The sequence below is a fragment of the Podarcis vaucheri genome (genome assembly GCF_965113315.1).
Source record: "Podarcis vaucheri genome assembly, chromosome: 4".
Lineage (NCBI taxonomy): Eukaryota > Metazoa > Chordata > Lepidosauria > Squamata > Lacertidae > Podarcis > Podarcis vaucheri.
In genome coordinates this window covers 87606706-87624024 of record NC_138762.1, presented here as the reverse complement: position 1 = coordinate 87624024, position 17319 = coordinate 87606706, and the positions used below count along the sequence as shown (strand labels likewise).

Here is a 17319-nt window from a genome sequence, read left to right as displayed (position 1 = left end):
TAGGCATTCCCTCCATAACACGCACAGACATTTCCCCTTACTTTTTAGGAGGAAAAAGGTGAGTGTTATGGTGCAAAAAATACGGTAATTCTTGGCCAAGACCTGGGCTCTTCTGGAAGGAAGCACCCACACCTGCCTCCTCCTCCTGAGGATTAATAATTATTATATCATGAGGAAAGGACTTGTTTAGTTTTCCCAACGAAAAAGAGAGTAAAGAATGCCTGGAATCCTGGTTACCACAGGATGTGGTTTGGCAGGAGGACAAATGTCATGACTAGGGCAAGGAACAGTCAGAAAAATCTATGGCTGCCTTCTCCCACTTAACTGGAGATTTAAAGGAATATGTCTACCACCATACAAAAATAGATGAAGAAATGGGTCGCTAAAGTATGTTTGGGTTAAAAGTGGGTTCTGGGTCTGAAAAGGTTGAAAATACCTTCTCTAAAGTAACTGCAGACCAGGGCCAGAAGAAATGTCTTAATTGGGGTGGGGGGGATATTTTGTTTTTTATTGCAGTTGGATGGTTGCAATTCCAAGCTAGGGTTCCTATCATAAAACAGACAAACTGCTGTATAATGACAAAAGATGACTGTAACTCTAATCCCCAAGAAAGCAGTGCTTTGAAGTTTGGAACGGAAGTCTGTATTTTTTGACAGGATTACAACATGTTTGCCCTGCGAATGCAGTTCCTCATTGTATGTTAGAATTTGGCAGCACATGAGATATTGGGACAGCAAGCCAGCTACAAACCAGAACACTGGGGATCTGGCAGTGACTCTAAAATACAGACATGTCCTGTTTCGTTTAACTCCATTGGCCTTTCATTGACTTCTGTATGTATTGCTGGTGTCCTGTATATTTTGCATGTGTTCTGGTAGTAGCAAAACAACGTGACTTAGGTAATTATTTGGTGAATACATACATACATACATACATACATACATACATACAGCGTCCATCTGGCTTGGTTTCCCCAGCCAGATGGACGGTGAAGCAGAGTGTGTTTTGGGGAAACCCAATGGTTTTCCAATTTCCAAACCACTTGAAAACTGCTGAGGGTCTCAGTGGACCATTTAATGATTTTTCTGCATGTTAAAGCAATTGTAATGCACTGTGCTAGTTGTTTTTTATTTTATTTCTGGTATTTTTACAGACACTCCACAGACCACCAGAATGAAGCTCAAAGACCACTTGTCGTCCATTGACCATAGTTGGGAAACACCTGTGCTAGCTTGTTTTGTGTGATCTATGTGAATTTTTTTTTTTACCCTAGTCATAATCGGGTATTTGTCTGAACACACAATGTTTGAAAGCAGGTGCTGGGTTGCCTGCACAAGCCTTGCCCCCATACAAGCATGTGTATCATTTTAAAAAACGACGAATAGTTCATGATGATGTTGAAGTTGTACTAAGTCATGTGTAACAATTTAGGCATAATCTTGTTGGATGTAAGCCCATTGCACTCATTGGGGCTTGCCTTTGAGTCGACATGTGTAGGATTGTGATGCTAATTATCTCATTTACTTAAAGATTCAGTTTTCATAAAACAACAGACAATCTGTTCTCTTGTGACACCACTTGCCATTGAAAATATCATGCTGCCTCTTGCACTTATCTTGGAATAATGGTTGAAGCCAAGGGTAAAAAAGGGATGTCTTGCTGCAGGCTTATGCATCCTTCTGGGACTTTTCCCTCCCGTGCTTCTGTTAGTACCTATTGTTTGTTTATGCAGCAAGTTGTGCAAAATTTACTGGTTAAACTGAAAGACTTATCCAGCTTAATCTGCTGAAGTGTCACTAAGAGCTGCTACACATGATAGACTCTAGGCAGAGCAAAGGTGGCATAATACTTTGTTCAGGTGCTCAAAAGAGAGATCCCAGGTAACTGCCTCCTCCCAAAATGTGTGCCTGTGTCATTCCATTGATAGACTGAAGTGAACTATTAAGTTTGCACAATCAAGTGGTGTGTGTGTGTGTGTTGCACAGTATGAACTTGCTTATGGGTTTCTTAGTCCAGATTTGGTTCACTCGGGTTGTTCCGATATAACAAACCCTTACATTATACAAATAAGAGATTGCAAGATATTACAGTTAACTTCTGTCCGTTGACTGATTTGGGGGTAATTTAGAGGTTACCAAGTTTCTCTGTGGAACTGTGAACTTGTCTTGCCAATGGTGACTTTGCTATCACTTCCATGATCAGTATTATCATAGGGTGAAAAAGAGGTTAATTCATAATCCTAATCTTGCCAGTGCTTATTGATTCGCTTTCTGCTCTGTTCAACTTCTAATTTTCTCCTTGAACATGTAATCAAATCTAAGACTGGAGTGAATTCAAGTGTTGGAACCCTAAAGGAAACTGATTTTGTAAATAGAGCACAGGCTGGCTAAGAGGTGCTGCCTAACTTAGTTAGGATACAATTGTAGAATGCACTTTAGGAAGGAACTGCTTGCTTCTCTGCAGACTGAATGCATTGACTTCCAGATCTACAACAACTTCTAAATCAACAGATTTGGATTACAAAGAATTTCGGATTACCAAGATTTGGGTAACAGGCTCCTCGCTAAGCTGCATGATCTCAGGATAGCTTGCTTACAGGATCTAAACTAAAGGTGTGATTTAATAGTACAATTGCACACACCTTTAGGGCTCTGAGGAACAAAAGCATCCACTGGATTACATTATAGCTCTGCATTTTCTTCAAGAATTAGCCAGGCAAACATCAAAGGTAAACTGCAATCCATTTACATCAACTAAATCCAAGCAGTGTTCTAAGATTCTGCCAATTTTGTGGCATTTCATTAGTTGACTGAAAGCTTAACTGGGCTCTGTTTGTATAGCTCACAAGTTCAGTTTCCCTGAAGAGAGGCTTAATGTGAAATGCCTTCCAAAGAAAAGGTCTGAGGTAAGGAAGGAATGTTGTTTGGTTCTGGGAAGAAGAGAACCAAGAAACTGCCACTCTTCTGTGGTAGTTTTGTGGCACAATGTTCTTAAAGTCAAGTTTGTGAACCTGGCAAAACTTCAGCTGGCAGTCCAGATAGGCAAAGAAAAATATTCTTCAGGATTCTAGATGTAAGGCATAATTTATACCATTCTAACACATCCTGCCTGTCAGTTTTATTAGCCTCTTATCTCCAACACCTCCCTTCAGCAGGAAAGAAAAGCAATATGTGTATTATAGAGATGCTGAAAAGTGCTGGTTATGAAAATATGACCACTGTGGGCCACCAAGTAAGCTGGCTGTGGATATAGTGGTTCTATTGTTCTGCCTTGGGAGACTGTAATAAGAGCTTTGTATAAATATTTTGTATGTAGGTGTGTGTTTTCTAAGCAAGTTGTTTTCCCCCTTCCTGGTTTTATTTTTTAAAGAAAACATCCTGGCAGCAGCACTCACTCTAAATAGGCATCTGTTTGCTTTTTGAAATACTACTGACGTGTTTTGAGCCATCCTTCGTTTGTATTTAATGTGTGGCCAGCGTCTTAGTTACCCTGTTTCTTCCTCTTAAGAACGAACCTCCCCTCCTCTCCGACATAGTACTATATTCTGTTAACAACTCCATTCTCCGCAAAGAGAATTGCCAAATGGTGATGTCGTAAGGAAGGACTCCGTAGAACTTTGAAATAGTTAGGAGCCACTAGACATAGTCCAAGGACGTCTCACCATTCCATGCGTTACTATTTTGTTGATGCTTTATTGTGGTTTTGGCTCTATTGATTTTTGTGTGATTTACATGGACACAAACCCTGCTGTATCAAACGAAAAGCCTATCTAGGCCAGAACCCTCTTCTCACAGTGGCCAACCAGGTGTCTCTTGGGAAGGCCATCAGCAGGACCTGAGCTCAAAGCACTCTGCCCACTTGCGATGCTCAACACCTGGCAAAACTGGAGGATAGTATACGTAGCCATCATGCCTAATATCCCTTGCTAATCCTCTTTTAAAGCCATCCAAATAGCCAGATCAATGGGATATACGACTCTACTCCTTATACCTTTCTATTTATTACTGCTGTACATTTCCTGTTATGTAATCAGTTGCCGATCCATAAGAGGACCCATTCTTTATCATAATATTTCCCAAACTTGTGTCTCCTGCAGTTTTTGGACTACAACTTCCATCATCCCTAGCTACCAGGGCCAGTGGTCAGGGATGCTGGGAATTATAGCCCAAAAACAGCTGGAGACCCAAATTTGGGAAACAATATCACATGATTGCCAAGTTTTCTCAGGAGGAGTCTTTGCCAAAAGATTTAAGGAAGTCCAGATACAGTGTTGACTGGCTCACCCAACCACATGCTTGTTGATACAGCTCAGAATAATATGGTAAGGCTAGTTAAGACAGGACTTGTCTTTGCAGCTGCCATATTGGTTCTTTCTCAGCAAGACTTGCTCTTCTGTTTGGGGGGGGTGGGAAACACAACAGCTCTAATAATTCCTGACCATTGGCTATGCTAGCTGAGGTTGATGGGAATTGGAGTCCAGCAACATCTGCAGGGCCAAAGTTTCTACATCCTAGTTCTGTATCACAAGCTTTCCAGTAACAGATGTTAAACTAACTGATCTATAATTTACTGGATCCACCAGATTCCTTTTTTAAATTTGATATTATACTGGACCCCTTTCAGTCCTGAGGCTTGGACAAGTTATTTTTGTTGGACGATCAGCACTTTAAAAAACATTCAGGTGGATACCATCTGGACTTGGTGTTTTGTTCACTTTTATTTTTGGCAATGCCAGGAATACCTTCCCCATTCTGGTGCCTTCCAGATGTTTTTCCATCAGCCCCAGCTGGGATGCAGCTTCATTTCTTGTCACCATTATTTGCCACGGTTCTTCAGACGCACTCCCTGAAAATGTCGGTCCAAGACACAGTTAATCTGCCCTTTCGTGTTCTGCTGTGGACAACTCTTCTGCAATCTGCTGATCTCTCTTTAGCACACTTTTGACATCCTTGTTGTCCAATGGTCCCGTCACTCTTAACCCATTTCCTGCTTTTAAAGTATTTATTTCATTGGTGATGGTATGTTTAGCAAACACTTGTTAGTGTTGTTAACAATACACTCTTCAAAGTCTTTCCCCACCCCTCCCATTATTGTTTGCTTGCAGTGTTCCTTTTTGTTCCCCTCATTTTGGCAATACTTCCATTTTCTGAAAGAAGACTTCTTGCCTCTGATAACTTTATTGACTCTGCTCATTAACTGCCCCTGACGTCCTCTTGGACTTAGCGGTTCATATCCTGTTCTGCGGTATGCATTTTATTTGAGCATCTTTTGTGGTGTTAAAGAATCCCTGAGCGTTTTGGACAGATTTCAGGCCACTTTACCATACAGACATTATGGGGATTCTGCTTTCTGTGGACAGCATTTACGAGTATTTTACAAGCATTGCTGACTGCCTAATCACTCAGCCAGTTGTATCTTCAACATTCCACTCAGATTGGAACTGGACCCATTTAGGGTGAGTAAGAAGTGAATGGTAGTTAAAAAAAACCAATCAACTGTAATTTCCTAGTATTTCCAGAGGAATTTTTAAAATCGTCACTTTACACAGAAGTGGCATTATGGAGAAAGATCTAGGCATGCCTAGTTTAGTGTTGGTTTCTGACCTGCGGGAGACTACCAGCTACTGAGGAGAAGTGGTAGAAGAGTTGCTTTGTGGCTGTTCCCACCATTTCTCCTTTAAGAGGTATCATCTTCAGTGATGAAACTTTTCAGCTTACCTTCATGATAGCTGAGAAATAGTAATTATATCAAGGAGGGATCAAGGAGGGATCAAGGAGAGCAACAGAGGATGGCTTCCATAGTATCCTAGCAACCACATAAGCACCTCTTCTTATTTTTTCCTCTCTCTCCTATCTGGTGTTGACTATTTCTCAGTGCTGAAAAGTTGAATCCGTCCTTGGGCTGTGCACCAGATTTTGTGTGTGGGCTGCTATTTGCTAGTTCCTCACAGGAGTATTTGTGTGTGCCCTATGCCATTTCTTCATGTGGATACATGGCTTTCGCTTTGCCAGAGATGTGCATATGTTTTATTACTTCCCTATAAATTATGCTGCAGATTTCCTTGGGGGTTTGTTTCCTTAATATTTTTGCAATCTACAATTTAAGTCTAAATAGACCGTTGGTACCTTAGAAAGCACTTCATTCTTTGCTTTCGCTTCTTAACCAACCTCTGTGCAAAGTTCATACAGTAAGGGCTTGTGAATGATGCTTGTTGTGATCACCCCTGAACTATGGCAATCTTTTTCCTGCCAAAGCCTGAGCGTCTTTTTGAAGTGTTGGAAGAAATGTCTGGGCTGCCTTCCCAGCGATCATGGGTAATCCGTTAACTGGAAATAAGTTTCTAGTGATTTTGGTTGTTCTTTAACTAGGTATTCTATCCAGTGGTTTTATATTACAAGCTGCATTGAGCCACAGAGACTGGGCTGCATTAACTAACTAACTAACTAAATAAATAAATAAATAAATAATTTTGAACGCATGAAATGCAATGTATGGGAATTTTCAAATGTAGTAGGAAAGAGCAAAACACAACCACCAATTTACCTTTCATTTTGGTAGGACTTGAAAGTTTGATCCCCTTGCACTGAGGCTGCTGTGGCAGGGAGTAATGTTTGATATAAAGGAAGCTATTAAGATTGTTCATCCCATAGAATACCCTGTAATGCTATAATGCCTTGAAATTGTGTAAGCTGGAGGGAAGATGAAACAATTGGTAAAAGCCAGGAAAACAAGAAACTTCACAGATGTTCTTCCAACATATATTGGGTATTCTGTATTGGCCCTATATTGTGGAGCAATCTTGAACTTTACAGAAAATATAGAGACATGACAACTTTCTGCTGGATAACTCGCAGCATTGCCAGTTACCGTACTTTTGTTTTCTGTTTTTGTGGGTTTGTTGTTGTTGTTTACAAAATAAACCCCTGTTTTCAATTTCCAGAGAGGCAGCTATGTTAGTCTGTTGCATCAAAACTAGCAAAGAGTCTTGTGGGGCACCTTAAAGACTTAAAACAATGTACACTGGCATAAATGTTTGTGGACTAAAGTCTGATAAATGGGGACTCTGGTCTGTTAGCCTTTAAGGTGCCACAAAACACACTGCTGTTTTTGTCTGGTTATCAAGTCTGTCTTGCATAGCTTCAGTTTTATATAAGTAGGTGGATAACAGAGACTCCTCGGGTATTGACTTGACTATTTATATCTTGTGTGAAATGAGATGTTAGCAATCAGTTGCAAAACTATCTTGATATAACTGACAGAAGATTGTAGGCAAGATAGGAGTAAAGACATGGTCCTTTATCATGTAATCAGATCCTTTCTTGATGAAGAAGAATGGGGAAACATACACTGCTATTTAGTGACAGCTGGGTAGATGTGATGCCAAATCTACAGTTAATTTACTTGTTCTGAACTTCGGTTTCCACTGTTGTCAATGCACTTTCATGTGAAGAATTCAAAGGGAATCCTAGGAATATTCTGTATAGATAATTGTGAGTGCCCTCTGCTAAAATGCATAACTCTTAGCAGAGTATTTTTGCTATTTTGATATTATTACCCATGGGTGTTCTTTCTACTTCTAAGCGCTCTTCATTTCAAATCATTAAAAGGTCCACAGTAGCAAAACAAAAGGAAATGGATGAAATATTTTAATCAATGGAATACTTGGGCAGCCTCACATTTTCTTCCTTTCCATTGTTCAGACTGCGAATGCAATTGCTATTTAGCCAAAACAAACACTGGGGAGGTTTCAGCAGACCCTGGGGAAAGTTTGGAGTAAAGGAGGATCCAAAAACAAAACAACCAGTCTAGTATGGACTGAGCAGGCTCAGTGGCCACAGACTGCTGACTGAATTGAGGGAAATGGAGGGGTGGGGGGATCCTGACAGCAGCACTCCGCAGTGCAACATCTGGATGCAGTCACCACTTCTCCTCTCTAGTAAGAATGCCAAAGGCAACTCCCTCTCCACAATGCACTGTGATTTGTATCACGAGTTAGATCCTACTTCATCCAACACAACAAAGAGCAATTGCCAGGTCTGTGCAAGGGGCATAAGATAACTCTGTTCCTGAAATAGTTTATAAGCTTTCAAGCTGCCCACATTTCTGTGCCAGGCCGATGGACAGGTAGCTATTTTGAGGATTCTATAGAGCTGGTGAAGAGGTTGCGATTGAGTACCTAGGCTCAGGGACCGGGATCTAAGCTAGCATCCACAGGGGGACATTTTAACTTCCCTTTCGTAGCAGCCACCACTGCCCCACTCCCCCATGTTCCATAACAGCTGGGAAACCCTGCAGGAACGTGCTCCATGAGACTGTTAACTATCATTCATTATTGTTTCATAGGCCCTAGGGTAGAGATGGAGAAATAATGTCCCCACAGCTGTTGTTAGACGCAGGGGTCAGCAAACTTTTTCAGCAGGGGGCCGGTCCACTGTCCCACAGACCTTGTGGGGGGCCGGACTAGGAAATAAATATATGAATCAATTCCTATGCCCCACAAATAACCCAGAGATGCATTTCAAATAAAAGCACACATTCTACTCAAGTAAAAACACACTGATTCCCGGACCATCCACGGGCCAGATTTAGAAGGCAATTGGGCCAGATCTGGCCCCCGGGCCTTAGTTTGCCTACCCAAGGACTACAGATTCCATCAGCCCTGACCACAAGATCCTTTCATTCACAGAAAAGACTAAAATTCAGTGTAAGCTCCCACTGAAGAAAGGAGGAAGTAGGCAACTTTTGCTGACTCTCTCTCTTCCCCTTGTAGCCCCCCTCCTGCCACTTTCTACACTGCTCCAGTGTCCCCCAGCCTCAAGAACAGAATTTCAGTAGATCCAGGAGCTTGCAAGGTGATGTGAAAGTTGTCTGTCCCGCAGAGGGTCTCATGAGTGGGACCCCCCAGTATTTTATTATCAGACCTCAGTACCCAGTGTTGGGTTTATTCCCAAAATATGTGAAAAATCCACAACAGTAACCACAGGAGATATGGCCGCTGGGAGGTGTGTGTCTCTTCCATTGTGCCTCGAGACAAATAATGTGTCTCGAGATGCCAACAAGATGTGAAGCACTGGGCGGGTGGCAGTCCTCCCTTCTGATTCCTTGGTTTTTATATGGCAGTGTGTTGTGAAAACTATTTCGGCAACTCATCCTTTCGGTATGAAATATCTTTCGTGCCTCAGTGTTTTAGTATGCATAGAAGGAACCTGCTAGGCCTTATAGGGGAAAGAGATTTCTCTGCTTTGAATTGTAGGAGCATTAGCAGCAATAGTAGTTGTTAAGCCTGGCAAGCAAACAGCATCATGCCTCTTGTCTCTGTTTAGAGCCAAGGGCCAAACTAGGCAGCAAGCATTTGCAAAGCTGCAGGGAAAAGGAAAGGAGCAAAAATTGCACTGGAGATCTTTTCCTCTGCCCAGTTTTTCCCTCTTAAACTCCTCACCCCAACTGCTTTGCTCTGAGGAAAGCCTCGTCCACAATTCCAGCTGGGGGAAGGGGTTGCATTGGGTAAAGCATTAGGTGGAGAATGATAAAGGTTCCCCCTTCTTTTCTGGCACTCTTTCATTCCAAACTGTGTCCTCCTCACACTGCTTTGCTGCTGTCAAATGGCAGGCTAGGTTTCTAGACTTGGGTCTGCCATTAAAACACACAGTTTAACCTTGTTGTTGTTTAGTCGTTTAGTCGTGTACGACTCTTCGTGACTGCATGGACCAGAGCACGCCAGGCACTCCTGTCTTCCACTGCCTCCCGCAGTTTGGTCGAACTCATGCTGGTAGCTTCGAGAACACCATCCAACCATCTCGTCCTCTGTCGTCCCCTTCTCCTTGTGCCCTCCATCTTTCCCAACATCAGGGTCTTAGTTTAACCTTAGTAGCCTGCAAATAAATCGATCAACTGCTTAATTCTCTGTCATCTGAAATTATTTGGATTATTACATCCTTAGTACCACCCAGTTTGTTTGTTTTTAATTGCCAGTTGTGAGCTTCCATGAGGAAAACATTTTTTTAGCCAACCCTTCATTTTTTTCTTTTTAAATCCAGATTCTAAGTTTGCGTTCTTGTTCTGCAGCCTGCAGTCTGTAAAAGGTCATTTCTCAAAGTTTAATTCCAGGCATATGAAACTCATGTGTGTGGGGAAAGGTCAGAAATAATTTGATTAATTCGCAGTGTGTGTTCTGCTGTCAGATCCTTTTACCCCTTAATTTCATCTGAACGAAGAAAAGAGTTTGTAAAACAGGTAATATAATTTAACAATCATTTTAAAAATAACACCGTGAAACAAAAGCAGTTATTTTAATCACAAAGGAATGCATTTTTTGTGCACAGAGACATGTTTTTTCTAAGGGAACACTGCTCTGTTTTATTAATATAAACAACTGCATAGACCTTGCTGTGTTAAAAGTTCATCAAGAGATGCCTGAAAGTTAGTAGTGAAGATGCCTGGTGAATTTCTGCTGGAAGAGTACTCTGTAGTTTGGGATCAGCAACACTAAGCAGCTCACTTCTCCTTGAAGCCAAGTTGGCTTCTGTAGCACGGGCTCCAATGAACAGTACTTCTCCTGATTGCAGTGGCTGAGTTGGGATATAATAGTGCAGCCAGTCTTTTAAGGCAGGGGTCCTCAAACTTTTTCAGCACGGGGCCGGTCCACTGTCCCCTCAGACCTTGTGGCGGGGCCAGACTATATTTTGGGGGGGGGAATATGAATGAGGGACGATGAGCGGCGCGTGAAGGGCTCCGGAGAGGGGCTGCTTTAAATGGCTGCTGCTTGAGAGGGGCTCTCAGCCAACCGTGGCTCCTGTGTCTTGCAAGTGGCAGGGGCTGGCGATGGGACGATGAGTGATGTGCGAAAGGGCTCTGGAGAGGGGCTGGCACCAACAAAGCCCAGCCCCCTTCCTCCTCTAGGCAGGGCAGGGAGAAACCAGGAGGATGGAGGGAGGAGGAGGAGGAGGCGGTGTTGTGTGAGGGAGAGGGAAAGAATGGCGTGCTGGCGATCCATGCAGCGATTCCCGGACCATCCACGGACCAGATTTAGAAGGCAATTGGGCCTAATCTGGCCCGCGGGCCTTAGTTTGCCAACCCATGCTTTAAGGTATCCTGGACCCAAATTGTTCAGGGCCTTTTATATTAATATAAAAACCTTGAGCCTGACCCAGTAGTATATGAGCAGCAAGTGCAGACATGTCACATACCACCAGCTGTTTGAGCCCATCGGTAGTCTAGCTGCTGCATTCTGCACCAACTGGAGCTTCCAGGCTGGGCCTAAGGGCAGCCCCATGTAAAGCACATTGCAGTAGTCCAGCGTCGAGATTACCAATGCATACGCTTGCTGATTCAAATAAGGAGTAACAGGTGAAGCTGATTAAAAGCACACAAACTCATACAAGCTTTCTAAATATCTGGGTAAAGGTAAAGGGACCCCTGACCATTAGGTCCAGTCGTGGCCGACTCTGGGGTTGCGGCGCTCATCTTGTTTTATTGGCCGAGGGAACTGACGTACAGCTTCCGGGTCATGTGGCCAGCATGACTAAGCTGCTTCTGGCGAACCAGAGCGGCGCACGGAAACGTCGTTTACCTTCCCACCGGAGCAGTACCTATTTATGTACTTGCACTTTAACGTGCTTTCGAACTGCTAGGTTGGCAGGAGCTGGGACCGAGCAACGGGAGCTCACCCCGTCGCGGGGATTCGAACCGCCGACCTTCTGATCGGCAAGTCCTAGGCTCCACAGCACTACCCGCGTCCCTAAATATCTGGGTAGGCTTGCCTAAATAAGAATGTCTTTAGCAGGCATCAAAACGAAACAGTAAGAGGTGCTTGCCTGATATCAACAGACAGGGACATCGCATCATGGTACTTATTTACTTACTGGTTGTTAACACGGGAGGGGAGAGAGAGGAGCAGGAGTCACATGGCGGCAGCTTCTTTCAGTGGCTGTCAGGTTATCTGCAATGTCTGTCTGTACCTATATTACTGCAAATGCCCTTCTACTTCCATTGATAATTTGATTAGTGTTATGTATTGATGAATTCAGTAAAGGGTAGTTTGATAATAAAATTGAATAAAGGAAAAACTCAGGCATTAGAGGAAAGAAAGGTTAACACCAAAACCTGCAGAGATTATTTGTGAGCATGCTGTCAAGTTACAAACTGTCTATAAAATGAATGCATGGTGGTAAAACTGGACCTTTTCTCCCTTCCAACTTTGGAGGCACATCTTGGGGGCAGGAGTGGGGAGGGGTGGAGTTTGCCAATACCTCATTACGCAGTGTTTGCTGCATAGCTAAACTAATCTGAATGGTACTATTATGCTGCTCCGCAGAAATTGTGGACTATGAAATTCAATCTGAAGTACTTTTAATGAGCATTCTGAACCTCTTTTCAACCCCTGCGAAGAAACAAGGGACACAGTGTGCTTTTGAATAGCTTGGAGGCTTGGGGTGGGGGGGGAGATGCACTTCATTCAGTACTTGCAAAAGGGGGTGGGGAAGAAATAATGCCAGTTCTTTGTTTAACTTTATACACCCGTTATGAAATTAGCCATTTGAAATATATATACCGGTACATATCATTTAAAAATTAGACTGGGTGAAATTATGCAGGTGGCCTCCTAGAGCTTAACAAATTTCACTGCTGTTGGGATACACAAGTACCACTTTATGTGTTGCTGCATAACCTCATTGTACTTGTTTTAGTACCATCTAGCAGTTAGGCATCCTGCCTCAGGTGCTAATTTTGGAGGTACCATTAAAGACAAAAAATTGTCAGTAGTTTAGCTTATGATGATACCTTTACTTCTGTAAGGTACATCAAAATGACCTCTGCCAAGCTTTGTTCCTTACTTCCATGTAATGTATAAGCCATTAGTGATAACAAACTCCCCTTCTACACACACACACACACACACACACACACGAGAGAGGGAGGGAGGGAGGGAGAGAAAGAGAGAGAGAGAGAGAGAGAGAGAGAGAGAGATTGCTTTGTAAGTAGCTCAGGTGTTTCGGAGTATACACACACAGTGCTTAAAAATATAAATAAATGAGGTGCCAGTACTCATACATTGATAGAAGTGCTGTGGGTACCAACACAAAATGGCTGCCATGGATAGCAAAAGAAAGGGTGATGGTACTCCACATCAGTGAGTTCATACCCTCCAACATTTCTCCAATGAAAATAAGGATGCGCTGTTCCAAAATAATAGTGATATTATAACCCACTCAACTGACTGAGTCGCCTCAGCCACTCTGGGCGGCTTTCAACATATATGAAAACATAATAAAAAATTAACCATTAAAAAACTTCCCTAAGCAGGGCTGCCTTCAGATGTCTTCTAAAGGTTGTATAGCTAGTTATCTCCTTGGCTCGTGAGTCGCATAACTCCATTCCCTCCGACATTTCTCTGACGAAAGTAGGGACGTCCTAAGGAAAAGCGAGACATTCCAGGATCACATCAGAAACCGGGAAGGCTTCTGTAAATCCAGGACAGTCCCTGGAAAATAGGGACACTTCAGGGGTCTGTGAGTTCTATTACATACAAAAAGTCCTCTGGATCACCTCCAGCTGGTTGCATTCAGAGAGTTGCTTGTTCATTTGAATTGCATGTTACTTCAAAATAATGGCAAGATGTTTTCAAGATTTACTCTTTGAACATGAGATCCATTCCCACAATATGTTATAAAGGCCACTAACTTAGCTGGCTTTAAAAAACATATGTACAGTGGTACCTCGGGTTACATACGCTTCAGGTTACAGACTCCGCTAACCCAGAAATAGTACCTCGGGTTAAGAACTTTGCTTCAGGATGAGAACAGAAATCATGCTCTGGCAGCACAGCAGCAGCAGGAGGCCCCATTAGCTAAAGTGGTGCTTCAGGTTAAGAACAGTTTCAGGTTAAGAATGGACGTTCGGAACGAATTAAGTACGTAACCAGAGGTACCACTGTAGTAGCTTTTATTAATGATAGCTAAATGGGACCTTCATTTCCAGAGTCAAAATTACTTCCCTGGACCAGTTTCATGAGAAAAAAACAGTTACTGAATTCATGTTTGTGGACTTCTAAATGCTGACTACTGGATTGATTTATCATCAACCTGAAAATTAATTCCTAAGGTTCAGGAGAAGAGAGGAAAATCTCCCTTCTCATTATGTACAACTTTCATTTCCAAGCACTATTGTTAAAAACTCCTTGGGACTTTTTTTAAAATATGTAATGCACTCATGGGCAGATAAGCAAACAGAACTTGTTTCCTTTCAAATGATTTTCATTCTCAAGTTACTAATAACAAGAGACATTTGGTGTTTTATATTTAAAAATGATTCTACAGACAAGATAATTCCTGAAAAAGGTGATTGAACGATATTTACAATAATCAAAACTGCCTCAAAACTAGATTCTGTACAAAGTCAAAGAGAAGCAAATGTAGGAAGTGCAATAAAATGATCAATGTGATCAAAATGAGATTCAGAAAAAGCCAACCGAGTAGTAGAATTAAGAATGGAGTTTGGGTTTGATTCTCCCAGCCCTCTCTTCACTTGGATTAATAAAAACCCGTTGCTGAACTGTGTGTTGGGAGCGCCATTAATGAACCTTTTACATTGGTAGCATCTGAACAGTAATGAAGCAGAGAAAGGACCAAACTAGGGCAGGGGAGAATTGCAATAATCAAATGCTGAGGAAAGAAAGAAAGAACTTGTAATGCTTAAAAAGTAGGTATGGAAAGTCTGAAGAAAAGTAGAAAAAGAAAGAGGTGTTGAAGACGACTCAAGGCTCTGTGCTTGGGGTAAAGAAAGAAAAGAAACATTACAGTGAGAGAAAAGGAGGACACAGTGAGAAAAAAGTCACAGTAATTAATGATAAAAGTAGCAGATAATGTGGAAAGAACAAGTAATGAAATATTTGGAGCCAATCAATGTTAATGCCTGCATCCCATTTTGTTATTAAATAAAATTAGATTTTATCTCCATTTAGAAAAATGGCTGACTAGGATAGTTTAAAACCCTACGAAACCTCTATTTTGTTACTACAGCTTTATTGGAGTGCAAGGGATTTAGTAGCCTATGAGGAACTTCGCTTACAAAATCATAATCCAAAATCACTTGAGGTGGATTAAAAACTGTGTGTTGATAGCAGTGTCTAACTGGGCTGATGAAGAATCTCTTTAAATTAGAAGGATCAATTTGCTCAAAGAAGCAGTGGATTAAAAAGAAAAAGCTTCCAGGACATGGGTTCTGTAAACATTGCTGAACATTTTTCTCCTTCAACCACTTCCTGATTGAAAGGTCATCTCAAAGAATGAGGTACACACAGTTCTTGACCATAGAAGAAGATAATCTGTTTATTGATTGAGAACTTCTTTAGGGTCAAGCAAATGTTAAAGCTATTGGAGACCCTAATGAAAGAAGAATAAATACCCTTGTTCCAGGCTTGGCAGGGTGGGGGGGAGAGACTGAGACTGAGCAGAGTGGAAGTGACTAGCAGACATGAAGAATGCTGAACACATAACTTAGGTGGTAACACTAAAAACACATAGGAAAAAAAACTAAGCCCAACTGAGCGCAGTGGGACTTTCTTCTGAGTGAACATGCATAGGATTTTACTGTGAACTCCCCTCATTTGAATGGAATATATATATATCTGAAGCCAGAAAGGTCAACAGTTTCTCGAGCCTGAAATGGCCCTGGAGTGGGGCTCTGTGGGTTAGGGATGGGGTGCGTCACAGAGAGATACGGGTGAGTCAGATCCCAGGGTAGTCCCCCAGCACTCTGCTCTTCTCACCCACTTCACCCCAGCTCCTGTTTCTCTCTTCACCTCTTCTCCCATCTCAGTACCGCTCCTCAGCATTGCCAGGGCACACCTCAGCCCATCCTCTCAGGAGAAGTCAGGTGCTCAGTCCAGTTCGGAGGTGCTGCTGTCACCTTCGTTGCCTAGGTCACAGAGACACCAGCACAGGGACTAACAGACAACTCAGGTCCAGCCTGAGTTACCATTTGCTTGCCTGTTTCTGCACAGAAATCGGCTCCTCCCTTAAAGAGGGCACGTATTGCGGTGAGACCTGGAAAACCGACACCCTGTGTTGTGGGTGGGTATGATTGGACAGCCACAACACCCGGTTGGTAGGTCCCTCGAAGCTGGGTACAATCTGGCCAATGGGACAAAGTCCAAGGTGTTATGTACTGAAGTTCTCACCCTGGGCCAGCAGGGGGATACTGTAGATAGTTCAGGTCCACATATGCAAATAAGGGACAGAAAGTGGCGTTCAGTGATTGGCTAGTTACAGAAAATGGTTACTGTTGCGTTCTAGTGGAGCTCTATATAAGCAGGCTGGCTGAACCCTTCAGTTCAGTTCTGTGCCGGCCTGTGAATAAACAAGAGCTATTTGAAGAATCACTGTGTCGTCTGATATGTTCACCCACAACTTAACACAAACGGTTCAAGGGACCTATTTATGCCCATGCACGTGACCCAGAGCTTCCTCTTTCGGCGCGTGCATTCGGAACATCCACCCACCTCTCCCTACTTTTAGGGCATTTTGCGATTGACCTTGCTATGCCGTCGTCTGTTGTTGGGACAGGGACACGCAGGAATTTCCCCCACTTGGCTGATTGGCTGTTGCCATTTGGGTTTCGCCTGCCGCGTAGCAAATTGTCACAACTTGTAAGGTTGCGGATAGGCTCTGGTTCAGGTGATAGGGATGGGAGAACGCTCTCGCCATCCCTATGTGAAGGGTATTCTGTTAAAGGAATCCAGGGACTCGATGGTTTGGTCTACCCCTGAGAGGGGGTTGTGCCCATGCCTGAGTCCAGGGGGACATTTGGTTGGCGGAGTTAGCCCATTCCTGGCTTTCCGCTTATCCAGGTGTTCACCCTTGGCTGACCTATGCTGGAACCCTGGGTCAGCGCTACTTGCATGGCAGGGAACTAGTCGGACCAGAGCCTATGCAACCAATCACTTTCTGTAATCAATAAAGTTGTGGCCTAAATTCTGCCATAAACCAAACCAAAATTTGAGTCTAGTGTGAATTTATTTAGGGGGGAGGTTTCTGGGTCTGAACACACAGGTTGTGCTTTGCCAGGAGCTGGGTGTGGTGGTGGGCCTTATTTTTCATTATTTTTAAGGCTGCATGCATAACCAGATCAAAAATGATTCCTAAATTCACTGGAAGATAACACTTGGATTTTGCATCCTGGTTTGTTTAAGCATCTTTGCATTTCTTCTTTCCCACAGTGTAGTAGTTACTCTGCTGTTTTTACTGTTTTGCATAATTTATTCTGATTCTGGTACTCGAGGGAAGGCAGAACAGGAAGCTGACGCTTCCGTTTCGGTCCAGT

At 42.9% G+C, this 17319-nt stretch overlaps 1 protein-coding gene across 7 annotated transcripts in view; it reads left to right on the top strand.

Moving 5' to 3' along the window:
- FARP1 (FERM, ARH/RhoGEF and pleckstrin domain protein 1) overlaps positions 1-17319 on the top strand; it is a 184874-nt gene that overhangs the window by 90123 nt on the left and 77432 nt on the right. The gene's annotated exons all lie outside the window — the stretch shown is intronic.